General features: G+C 38.7%; 1 pseudogene; it reads right to left on the reverse strand.

Annotated features, from left to right (window-relative positions):
* Positions 1-7,676: 7,676 nt before the first annotated feature.
* On the reverse strand, positions 7,677-7,795 carry LOC117724094 (small nucleolar RNA SNORA17; annotated as a pseudogene).
* Between the last annotated feature and the right edge of the window lie 5,031 nt (positions 7,796-12,826).

The following is a 12,826-nucleotide window of genomic DNA, read 5'->3' on the forward strand; positions in this document are numbered from 1 at the left end:
TAAGTGCAAAAAGAAAAAGGGGGCATGGGATAGGGGTTCTCTAAGGGGGGAGAATGGGGAAAGGGGATGGCATCTGAAGTGTAAATAAAATATTTAATAAAAAAAGAAAACACACCAAAAAAGAAAACACACACTCACAAAAAAGATGATGATGTAAGGGCAGTGCCTGCCACAGGTGCCAGAGAGGACACTCCATGGAAAGGAATGTATATATACTTTTAAAATTTCAAATCCAAGCTTGATACACTTACCCCACTGTACTTTCCATTGAGTGGAGCTCTCTCATCTGGGAAGGAAAGTGTTGGTGAGGATGAGAGTGATTGCAGTGTTTGGTACTGGATAGCACTGGCTTTGATAAATCATCCTGCTTATAGCAGTCTTCAAACTAGCTGATGAAATGGCATCTTTTGGCAACTGAACATTTATAAATTAAATTTATCAATAAAAAAAGAATTTTTAAATGACCTTAATTTACTGTATTATTTATACAGTTTCAGAATATGTAACTAACACCTTTTTCTCTAAGTTTTTTTAAATCAGTGAGCTTGAAATAAAGCTTGAATTTAAATATATATATATATATATATATATATAAAATTATGACCTGAGACCAAAAAATAAAATCTCTGAAGGGTTGCTCTTCATAACATTTTCAGTATTTGCCATAGTGGTTTTTCAAGACATGCTTGAACAGTAACTTAACATGTAATAAATGGTGGTATTTACCTATCCCACATATTTTGTGGCTATTATGTCTTTAATGATTTAAAAGTCAAATTGGATAGTTGAAAATAATATGATGAGTTTTTTTGGCCATATGGATCTGCCCACATAAAATGAGAAGACAACTCAAGGTAACATTTGATGAACTAGAAATATGCCACATTCGTTCAGAGATTAAGAAAATCAAAAGTTATAGAACATTTACACTCATTCATCATGACATCATTGTGAAGCACCTGTTTGTGATACTGAGAAATCAGAGCAATGCCAAAGTTCTTGAGCTTTAAAATATCTTTGCTAGTATAAAAATCATTGTTTTAAGTATGCAACAATGCTGCTTATGTTTGTTGATGGTATTGCTCTAGGGAGGGTCTGTAAGAAATACAGCACAAGACATGAACATGAATCAAATAATGATCTTCTATGTCTTAAACATTAAAATACTTGATAATTCTATTTTCAATATTGTCAGCATTCAAGTACAAATAATTGGTAAACTTTCACAAAAATAATAGTTCCTTAGTATGAAGTATGTGTGTGTGTGTGGGGGGGAACTAAAGTACTTAATGACTGTAATTGGCATATTTATAGAGACCAAAGAGAGTGGCTCAATATTTCAAATGCTTATATGTAAGTTATTATTTCATCATCCTTAGAGGTCATTTGAAATTTACTCTTAATCCACTTGCCAAGAGATGATTTAATTGGTCACTGAATTATGTGGCAATCAAACTTACGATGTACAGAAAAGTGTTCCAAGGTTGAATCATACAAGTTAAGAGACCTTCACATGATTGGGGAGGGCACACATACTTATTTATGGAAGAATGAGTCATGCTGTATGTCATTGTTGTGTCATGCACTTTCAGAATGTTGTTTTTTAAAGTCCTCAACTTATTACTCTAAAATTTCAAATACTAAAATTTCACAGTTTTCCTACAATTTTTTTCTGACTGGGTTCAAAAAACATATTGCCAAATAACATGCTGGCTATAGTGAACATAATACAGAATGATGCCAATCAGAAGTAGGAATATTTTTTAAATGGCATTCAGTATGAAGGTATCAGTATTTTGTTAGTGAGAGGCAATGCTCTTTAAAATATCAAGAATGGGTTACTTATATTCAGTTAGATTTAGCATATTGATTTTATTGACCTGGTCTATTCATGAATATTGTCTCAGAATGAAAGTAGAATTTTCACTTATAAATATCAGCTCTCCTGGATAAACTACAGAAGTTGAGTGGGACATGATGATGACAACACTTTTGCATGAACTCAGGCTACCAGACAAAACTCTTGGTTCTTTATTCCTGAGTAATTTTAAGGAGTTTGCTTAGTGATTGCAGAGGGTAACAGAGACAAAACAGAAAACATAATTGCATTACAGTGTCCTGAGTGAAAGTTCAGAGGACTCATTTTGTGGGTAGAATGTCGAGTGAGAGGCGATGATCAGAAATGGGTATGATCAGAGCTACTTTTAGTTGTATTATTATTATGGTAAAACCAGATAAATATCTATTTTCTCTATTTTATCTGATTAGCAGTTCCAAAGCATTTTAGTAAGATTTAAGAAATTATGATAGATAAATATTCAAGAAAAACAGCTACAGTCTTTCAAATATGTCTTGGTTTATGTTTTCAAATACAACCAACAATATATAAGCTAGAGGAATGTATTAGAAAATGTCCTTTCAGGGTATCTAAAATATAGCACAAGTGTATTTTAGCCTGAAAATTTAGGAAAATTTTAAGCCATAATTCTTGTAATAAAGCTCAAAGTTTTCCTAACAAAGAATAGAGGCCTTGTACTAACATAAAAGTAATTGGATCAATGTGAACTGAGACTAAAGGACCCTAAAGGTGACAATATTCAGTACTGATGCCTCAGCCTTCCTTTGAGAATTCACACTGGACATATACTGATAGCTCTCCAAATGCAGACCACTTTCTCTTCCGTAAAGATACAGCTTTGTAGCAGAGTTGCAGAAGCCGTACAGGGAAATGATGTTTCCAAGTAGCGGTACCTTCCTCAGAACTACAGCCCGACAAGGTCCTTGTAGATCTGCTGCTGCTGTTCTTTGTCTGCATATCCAAAGTACACTAGCATGCTAAGTCATTAGACCTGCACTGCCACATTCCTACTAATGAACATTAACTTGATTTTCAAGAGAAAAATAATTGAAGCAAAAGATTATTGTATTTTCCACTTATAAATAAATAAGGATAAATGTGACCGTTAATTGTAGTTGCTGAGGCCACATTTGAAACGATGTAGTCAAAACAGAGGGATGCCCTAGATTCCTTCTCAGATTTCAGTACTAAGTTCCTTGGCTTAGTCAGGTGGAACAAGCACCTTAGAATAAGCTTGTCTAGTCTTCAACACCTGTTATCCCCTCAATAAATGTCTAGAGATCCCTTGAATGTGATGTCCTGAGAATGGAAAGTTGCCATTACTGGCAAAGTAAGGAATATCATGCCCAGTCCAACTGACAGCCCTAAGTAGGTCAAGAATCCATTTCTAAATTGAAGCCAAAAAAAGGAAGGAAGGAAGAAAGAAAGAAAGAAAGAAAGAAAGAAAGAAAGAAGAAGAAGAAAGAAAGCATCTAGATAATCACAGCTTGTTCAGACTGTAGCCTTTCATCATCTAAATCCAGAAAGGAAAATTGGCAGGCAAAGTGCCCTGCTCTTTGAATGAGGTAGCATTTAAACATGAACCCATCTTCTCTCCTTTTAGAAAAAGAGGGAGAAAAGAGGAGAATCACAACACCAATTCCTAGCTGGTTTAATTAAATGGAATGCACAAGCAGGTGGACTTCTGTGTTTGGCAGCTACAGGTAACCTTGGCAGTATCAACATACAAATACACAGGCAATATTGAGCTGTATGAATTCAAGGTCATTTTCTTCAAATGGACTGGGTATACATTCATTATTAAGAGAGATGTGAAGTGTCAAATATTTTAATGTAGTACAAATATTTAACAGTTTCTTTGTTGCACAGATAATTAATAACAGTTTTGTGTAACAAAAAGAAAAAAGAGCTGCATATTCAACATCACTGAGTACTAAGAACTAGAAGAAAATGTATGGGGAACAATGTTCCAAAGAGTCCCAATTAATTCATTGTTTTCCTTTTGCAACAGGGCCTTAGTAGGTTTACAAATTTTACTACAACTAACTCCATGATGGAAGTACCATTCAGACCACAAAACCAAGTATGTGGACAATAAGCATTACACACCAAAATGAAAACAAAGACCAAATCCATCAAAGTTCATGGTTCTGGGAGAGTTGTTAAACATACTAACCTTGCCTTTTGGCTTCCTTAGTTCTGTTTCTGGCTAACTGTTCTTGTTAAGTGAAGCATGTCAACCCAGGACATGGGTTTTGTGCATAAAAGCTCACCCTGAGAAAGTCTTGGGCTACATTGGGATCCCAAACACTCAGTGTAGTTGGCCCAGAGATGAGTTGAGTTCAACAAACATTATTGTTGATGAAAACATTAGGGACCTACTGCTTATGATTGACAATTCGTCTGCTTTATGTTTTGACAGTGCATTATGCACTGAAAAAATATTATGTCATCCCTTCACCTTTGCCAGAACACTGTGATGGTCAAGAGCATAAACTTAAAGATAAATTGGACTCAAGTTTTTTCCCCCTTAAAAGATGGTGACTGGTCAAATTGAACACTCCCAGAGCTTTGGTTTCCTTCTTTGTTTAATAAGGAAAAAAAAAATCATTATTAAGTGCAATAATAAAAGTAAGGAACCAAGAATGAGGGTTGGCACATGATATGCATCCAGTTTTATAAGCCCAAAGTTTTAAAGTTAAGATTCATAAGCCAGAAAACAAAGTTCTAATTCTGGGTTTTGAATATGGGTTTTTAAAACTATCCTACTCATTATATCTATGTGTAGATTACAGCTATGGTGCCCATCTTTATGGGCACTAACAATCTGTGACTTCTAAATGCTACAAATGCAGCTACTTTAAACGATGACATATCTTAAATAAATATTACAGAGGCTGGGAAGGTTTAGTGACTAAGAGCACATACTACTCTTGCAGAGAACCCAAGGTCAGTTCCCAGGTAGCTTGAAGTTCCAAGTGATTTGACACTTTTATGGGCACCTGCACCCAAATGATACACATAAACTCACACAAATACACACACATATACATAAATAAAAAATTAACAAATAGTTAAAAATGCAAAATGTGTATGTGTCTCCAAAATTATTTAAATGCTTCATTAATAAATATTATTTGCATGTCTGATAAAATTTTGGATATAAATTTAATAAAATAAATTATTAAAATTAATTTGAACTTTATACTTTTTATTTATGGCTTCTAGAAAATCCAAAGTTACCTATGTAATTAATACTTTTGCGTTTATATGGATATATGTGTGTGTGAACCTTATAATGTACATAATATATTAATAATATATTATAGTTTTTGTTGGGGTAGTGGAGATGTTTGATATGCATCTATGTTCATATGTAAGCTGTGTACCTGTGTGTGTGTGTGTGTGTGTGCTGGACATTTAGAGGTTACAGATTGTGGCACATGTCATATCACTCTTGTGGAGGTCAGCAGACAACCCATGCTTGTCCTTTTTCTGTTATTTTTTGTGAGTGATTTTCCTGTCTCGACTTCTCTTTTCCCACGGGAATGCTGGAATTACCAATGTGCACTACAATATTCCACTTATAACTTGGAGATAGAACTTGGTTGTCAGGGTTCATGGTTAGTGTCTTTATCCACTGGGCCATTTTCCTGGTTTTATATTCAACTTCTCCTGAACACTACTGTTACAGAAAATCTCAAAAAGTGACATTAAGTTAGCTAGTTTTCTTTTAAAAGGCAGAAAAATTTTAAACTTAAAAAAAAAAACATCAAAATCACACATATTTCTCACATTCTAAATTTTCAGCAAATGGTGAGACTGCCAATCCACTGGCCTGTTGCAAAAATTAAAAAGATCAAGTGTTAATTCCTAGAATGTCTCACTTTTCTTCACATTTAAAGAAGTATTTCTAAGTACCTTTCCTGCAATTTTTACAGCTGTATTTCTTTTGGTAGAGGGGCATTTCGACATGCTCAGGCCATTTTCTTTTAAAGGATAGTAATTTTCACTGAGAAAATTAAGTTCACTGGAAAGGTCTAATTGGGAGAGCTCCTGATTTGCAACCTTGACCTCTCATCTGCCAGGCTCATTTCAGAGGTCTTCCAACAGAGACCCAGTGGTACACTAGAGTAGCAGCTTCCAACTTGTGGGTTGCAACGCCTTTGGGAGTTGAATGTTTCTGTCACTAAGGTCACATAACAGATATCCTTTATATCAGATATTTACATTATGTTTTGTGACACTAGCAAAATTACAGTTATGAAGTAGCAATGATACAATTTTCTGTTTATGGGTCACTATAGCATGAGGAACTGTATTAAAGGGTGGCAACATTAAGAAGGTTAAGAACTATTGCAGTAGAGCTATATTAGCAAATATAAATAACTCAATAGCTATTAGACACTTAGGAAAAGCTAAGAGGCACATTTTTTAAAACTTTTTATTGGTTCTTTGTGAATTTCACATTATGCACCCCAATCCCACTCATCTCTCCCTCCCCTCATGCCTGTTCTCCATGCTTACAACCTCCTACAGAACAGAGAAAAAAAGTTATGATGGAAGCTATAGTGTGTCATAGTGTGTTCCTCAGTATACCATTTTGTCCATACTTCTTTGCTTGCAAATGTTAATATCAAAGACTCATTGGTCTGTTATGAGGGCTCTGACTTCTCTTACTCTATCGATATTAGTACCTCACTGGGACTCCTCTCGGGTATCCTGTTTTTGCCCCGTGTCATAGAGATCTGTTTTAGATCTGTAGGATCTAAAACATGCCTGGCCCCTTCAGGCATTCTAGAAATTAATTCACGGGGTAAACATTGGGGGTAGATGAATTCAAAGCCCTGGATCTGGGTCTGAGAAGTAAGTATCTGAGCTGTTCAGCCCACTAGCTTTCCTACCCTCATGCCCTCTGGGTCAGCTCACCAGAAACTGCTGACACCAAGACTAGCTCTACCCTGCTGCCCAGTCAAGGTGCCACCAGGGAAAGACATAGCCAGCATTCCCATAGATGGCAAGGGATGAAGGTATGAAGGAATGAAGGTAAGAGGGTTTCTTTCCCTTGTCAGTGCCACTTCTGAGCAGACAAGAGGCAGGGCCAGGTCTCCCATGGTCTTGTCCTTGGGGACAGCTCATCTGAAACACCAATATCCAGGGACAGCTCTACTGCTCTGCCCACGTGAGATGCAAGGACTGTTTTCCTGAGTGCTGTATCAGGTGAGGGGCAGGGACAGCTCTCCTGCTCTGATAATCCCAGGACAGCTCTCCTGCCTGCCATAGGTGGTAAGGAGAGAATGAAGAAGAGGGCATATCCCTTATCAATTCTATTGTAGGGGAGAAAAGTCATAAGTCCAGGTCTCTCACATTCATATGCTTGGGGCTGGCTCACCTACAAGGCCTGCTCTTAGGAGTGATATGCCCCACTTTCACATTATGGTGCTGTTCAGGGATCATCTGTACCCCCCAGGCCTCTGTGGTGCTCAACTGGTGGTCATCTTAGGTTAGCTCCCTATCCAGGCCCTATGGCATTGGTCTGGTGATCATCTCAGGCTCAATCCTTCCCTGGCCCACATGAGTGTTCCCTTGAACGATCTGAGTCTGTCTCAGGCTCAGCCCTCAGTCACAATAGGAATTCTTCTGGTCTCCAGCTTGCTGGTTCTCCTAGGAACCATTGGGGCCTTTGTGGTGGTCATCTCAGGCTAGCTCCCTGTCCCATCCCCCCTGATGCCAGACTTGTGGTCTTCTGGAACTTGTTTTGAGTTTTGTTTTTTGAGGGTATTTGGGGGGCTTTGTTTTGTTTTGTTTTGTTTCAGGAAATGTTAGGCTACTAGTAATTCAGATTCTCATGGGTAAAAACAGGTTGTAGACACAGCCTCCTTCCTCTGTGCCACCTACGGATGCATATGTGACACAGCAGACACACCTAGAGACAGAGCATGCTGCATTTTTAATGAGTCACTGTCATAAAATAAAGTTTCATTTCAGTTACAGAAATCACTTCTAGCAGGTGATCTTTAGTTGACTTGTCCCAGTTGGAATTAAACCACCTGAGAATAATAATCTACCGTCTAATATCCAAGTATCATGTTGTAGCCAGTGTCTATAACAGTACCTGACACTGACATAGTAATTCAGTTAACTGAATGTTGAATTGTGTCTTGTCTTTGTTATGATGGATTTCTGTTGTACATGACATGGTCTTGATGTGTAGCCCAGGCTGAGCTTACTATCCTGCCTCAGGCTGTTGAGTGTTGAAATGACAGATATATGCCAACATACAAGGCTGGCTACCAAGGATATTTTTTAGGTAAGAGCTGTTCAAAAGTCTATACCTGGCTCAGTGTTCCTCTTTTTATATCCTTAGATTAAGGCCTAGGGATAATGATGTAGCTCTTAGCTACTCTTCCTGCATTACATTTGCCTGCATCCATGTTCCCTGCTGTCATGTTCCCTGCCATGATGATAATAGACCAAACCTTTGAAACTATAAGCACGCCTCCAGTTAAAAGCTTTTCTTTTTTTTCTTTTATTTTCTTTTTTTTTTTTAAGAGTTGCCTTGGTCATGGTGTCTTCATAGTAATAGAACAGTGAGTGATTAAAACAGACTATATGCCACTACTGGGATTTTTGCTCATCCATTTTTTTTTTTTTTTTTAGTTTTAATGCATATGTGCATGTATTAATTCCTTTGACTGTGCATCTGAGAAGTCCCTGGCTTGCCCCATTCCTTCACATGGTCAAGCAAATTCCATTCCTCCTTCTCCCTCCTACCCTGCCCACTCAAAAAGCTTCTGAGTAGGAAAAAAAAAAGGCCCAGTACTGAATTTTTGACATTCCTGACAGCTATCCCAATACCCTTCACCTGGTCTGAGGTCAGCAGCCAAGCCAAGCCAATCCCCACAAACAGCCTATAATTTTCTGGTTAGAGGTCACTATAGCATGAGGAACTGTATTAAAGGGTTGCAGCATTAAGAAGGTTAAGGACTATTGCAGTAGAGCTATATTGTCAAATATAAATAACTCAATAGCTATTAGACACTTAGGAAAAGCTAAGAGGCACATTGTTTTTTTTTTTTTTTTTAATACATAATCTCCACCTTAAATGAGGTAGTTATCCCAACCTACCCTGTAGTTACCAACCACACCCTTCTCTCTAACATTCCTCCTACAATCTCCCACTTTCCTTCCTTGGACCTAAAAGATGTGCTTTCTTTACTGTCTCCCTTTACCCTAACTCATATTTTCTCTTTGTCTTCACCTGGAAGAACGCTGATACACTGGCTGGGAAACAACTGACATGGACAGTTCTCCCTCAGAGAGGCTTTTGGGACATTTTAGGGCTTTGAGTCCATTTTGATTGAGGGCAGTCACTTGACTGGCAGCCATCTTTGTTATGGGAAAGTGATAGCTTCACCACAACCACAATTTTATCTCTCAAAGTTTTGTCTGTCTGTTTCAAATGTATGACATGGCATGCTTGTTTCTGACTGGTGTTGAATGGTAAGAAAAAAATACTGTTTTTCTCCTGCCACAAGCTGCCTAGACTCAAAGCTTACCTTTGGGCTTTCTAGCCACTCAATGTATTTAATGATGTATCAAAACTATACTTCCCTGTGTTCATGCTAAGCCAATGACGGATAAGTAGAAACAATCAAAGTTTGTATGTTTAAATATACTTTAGGTAAATACATGTTCTTCAGGCACTTCAGAGACCTGCTGAATATGACATTTAAGATGCTTAAACTTAATCATAACAGAGACTCCCAAATCCTAACAGTGATCCCCTCCAAGGTCTCCAAGAAGATAGGGGCATAACAAGAAAGGGCTTCTGGACTGTAGTATAATAACTACTGGGAAAGACTGTGCCATTGTCTTAGCCAGTGCTACGGGCCTGTCCTGACTGTGGAGAAACAGAACACTGGCATGCCTCAAAGTCAGTCTCCTGAGTTCCTCCTCCACAGGAAGCCCTCTCAGGTTTGCTGAGCCTGCCAGCTGAAGATTGATCCTGCCCTGGGACCTGAGTCTCAGCTAAACCATTGACATCACAGGAACCTAGTGGGTTGGCTGTCTAGGTAATTGGTAAGTCTGCCATTTTAACTGATACAATGGCCATTTAGATTACAGTCTATTCTTCCCAGGTTTCTGAGGGGTTTGAAAACTAGACTAATGAAAGAAGTAATCTTTCACTGTTCCTTTATCTAAAGGAACTAATTTTACAGTGACTGTTCCCTGTGATCAACCACCTGTGTCTCATGATGAACAATTACACAGAAATGAGTGTAAAGTTTAATGTTTATGTAAGGTCTGAGGACATGAAATCTTCTTAGAAAATATCTGAGGGTCCAGAAAGGTGTTTTGAGGTTGGTAATTACAAGTTATGAAGGCTAGAGGATATGAAGGAGAAAAAAGCTTGGATAGTGATAGGAGATTGATTTAAGATATCTGGGAGGAATGAAAAATGCTTCAGATTTCTTTCTCTAACTATAAAACTGTTGTATTAAGACTTCAAAGTTCAGAGTTTTAACATTAAATAGTGGTAATACTAACATATCTGAAATTTATCTTTTTGTAAACTTTAAAAGAAGATTATCATAAGCTTCGTGGAATCCATTTGGGTTCACCCCTCACAGCTCAAATAGATTCCATTTAAATGCTGTCAATCGGCAGCCATTTTCCTTCCCACCTGCCTGTTCCTAAGAGCAGGAACTATTTCATTTACCCTGGGAAAGTGTGTGTGTGTGTGTGTGTTCCAGCATCATGCCAAGTCCAGATGTTTGCTCAGAATCTTCAGGACAGCTTCAAAGCTGTTACCTACAGATGCTCCAGCCCAGCCTCACAGACTGCTTCAACTGGGCCTGCAGGCTCACATACCCAGATGGTCCCAGACCCTAGACAGCAGTGAAACAATTTTTCCCACACTTGCTCAACATTCCAACTCCCCCCCACCGCCATAATGACATCCCAAGTTCCTTGAGCAGGAAGTAGTCATAGATAATTACATCATTCCTTATTCATTTATTATCAACAAAAGAGTGGAATGGAGGGTTCCAGACCTGGACAAGGGGCTGAGGTGAATATTTTATATACCAAAGGAGACATGGCCTCCAGGTTTTCCCAGCATCCCTTAGTTTCTATGTGGCATACCATGCCCTCTATCCTGGACTCTTCAGCCCAGGGTCTGGCCTGCCATTCTCTCAGAGGCTTTTCCCTATAGAACCCAGTTGTTTTTGGTTTCTTTCACCCCCTTTCTTCTCTCTTCTCTCTGTCTCTCTGTGTGCTTTTTCTCTCTTTCTCTTCTCCTTGTCCCCTGCCTCCCTGCCCATTGCCACTTCCCTGGCCTCATTGCTGGGACCAGGGAACTTACCCTCCTGAAAGAAGTTTCCTGATAAACCTACTTTTCTATATACTCTAACCTGGCTTGAATTGGCTCATTTCAGCAGAAAGATAACTGATCAACTCTCGTTTAAAACAAGGAGTGATCTCCTTTGTTCTCTGTAGAATGTTTGCTCTGAGTGTCTTATTCCCTTATTCACACATTCGTGTTTCTGTCTACTGCTCGCTTCGTTGTCCATGCAGTATGTTTACCAGCAGAGTACTATTCTTAGGTGAACATTCAAGAAAACTATGATTTAGCATTAAAGGTGAGTTAAATACAACCATCCTTAGTCTTTATTTTATAGCCAATTTGGTGGAGAAACAGATATGGTAGTTTATGCTAGCAAATTTATTGATAAAGAAGTGTGGACTTGCCTTCATTTTTTTCTAACTACTGTTTCTACGTCACTACCAATTAGACTCATCCTCAGTTCCTATTGGTTTTTGAAAAGACGTGCTCTGGTTTTATGCTTTTTGAATAACTTCATACATCAAAGGCCTTGCAAACATCTGTAGCATAAATGAAGAACAACCCATGTTGCCCACAGGTGCTCTAGCCCAGCCTCATAGACTGTTTGCTCGCATGTGGGCATGGGTTCTGTTGGGCTGAGTTGTGGATCACACATGTCTGCCCCCCAGAAGGATGGAACTGTGGCTCAGGAGGGGCAGTGGGAATTTGACTGAGTTCACTCCACGCAGAGCCTGGACAGACGTCGGGCTGTGAGAAGTCGAAGAACTCTGCCCGGGGCATGGGGAAAGCCCAGTCTGAAGTCCCACAGGGGCAGAGCTCTTGGGTCGGAGGTCTCCAGGCCGAGGCTACCGGGAAACCAGTGGTCTCAGCCCTTGGGGACCCATTCGCTGCTGGGAGACCGCAGAAGGACTGAGATAGGATGGCCTGCAGATGAGAAGGACAAGGGAGAGAGGTCCTCCGGCGGGAGAGGAAACCTGACTATGGAGTAAAGGAGCAATAACCTAAAGATAGGCATGCAAATTTCTATTAAGTGATCAAAGAATATCCAAATTGCTTTTCTATACAAACTTTAAAATGGTATAAATAATGTGTCTTACGATCTTGATATGATGCTAATATTTTCTTTCCAGACTCTTAGTCTCCTTGATGTGTGAATTTGAAAACATGGCTCAAAAGGATGATTTAGTGTAATCAGAAGTAGAAAAAGAAGAGAGTAGAGGGGTCCGAAGGGGCTTGGAATTGGTACCTGCAGGTCCTGCTACCTGCAGCCTCTAGTAGTGGGAAATAGTTTATTTGCATTCTGGCTTAAAAAAATGGAATAAAATAAGCCATATGTATACTGCAATTGGGAGTTGGTCTCAGATATTTATAAAGCTAAAATAGACAAGAAATCTCATACCTAACCAGTTGCCCACACCTTTAATCTCAGTACTTAGAAAGGAGAGACAGGAAGATCTCTGTGAGTTAGAGACCAACCTGGTCTAGTATAAGAAGTCCTAGGATAGCCTTGTCTACATAGAGACACCCTGTTTCAAAAATAACAAACAAATGAACAAAAAGTTAAAATAATAATAAATAAATCCTATGCTTAGATGAATTTCTGTTCTATAGTTGGGAGT

The sequence above is a fragment of the Arvicanthis niloticus genome, chromosome 19 (assembly GCF_011762505.2).
Source record: "Arvicanthis niloticus isolate mArvNil1 chromosome 19, mArvNil1.pat.X, whole genome shotgun sequence".
NCBI classification, from domain to species: Eukaryota; Metazoa; Chordata; class Mammalia; order Rodentia; family Muridae; genus Arvicanthis; species Arvicanthis niloticus.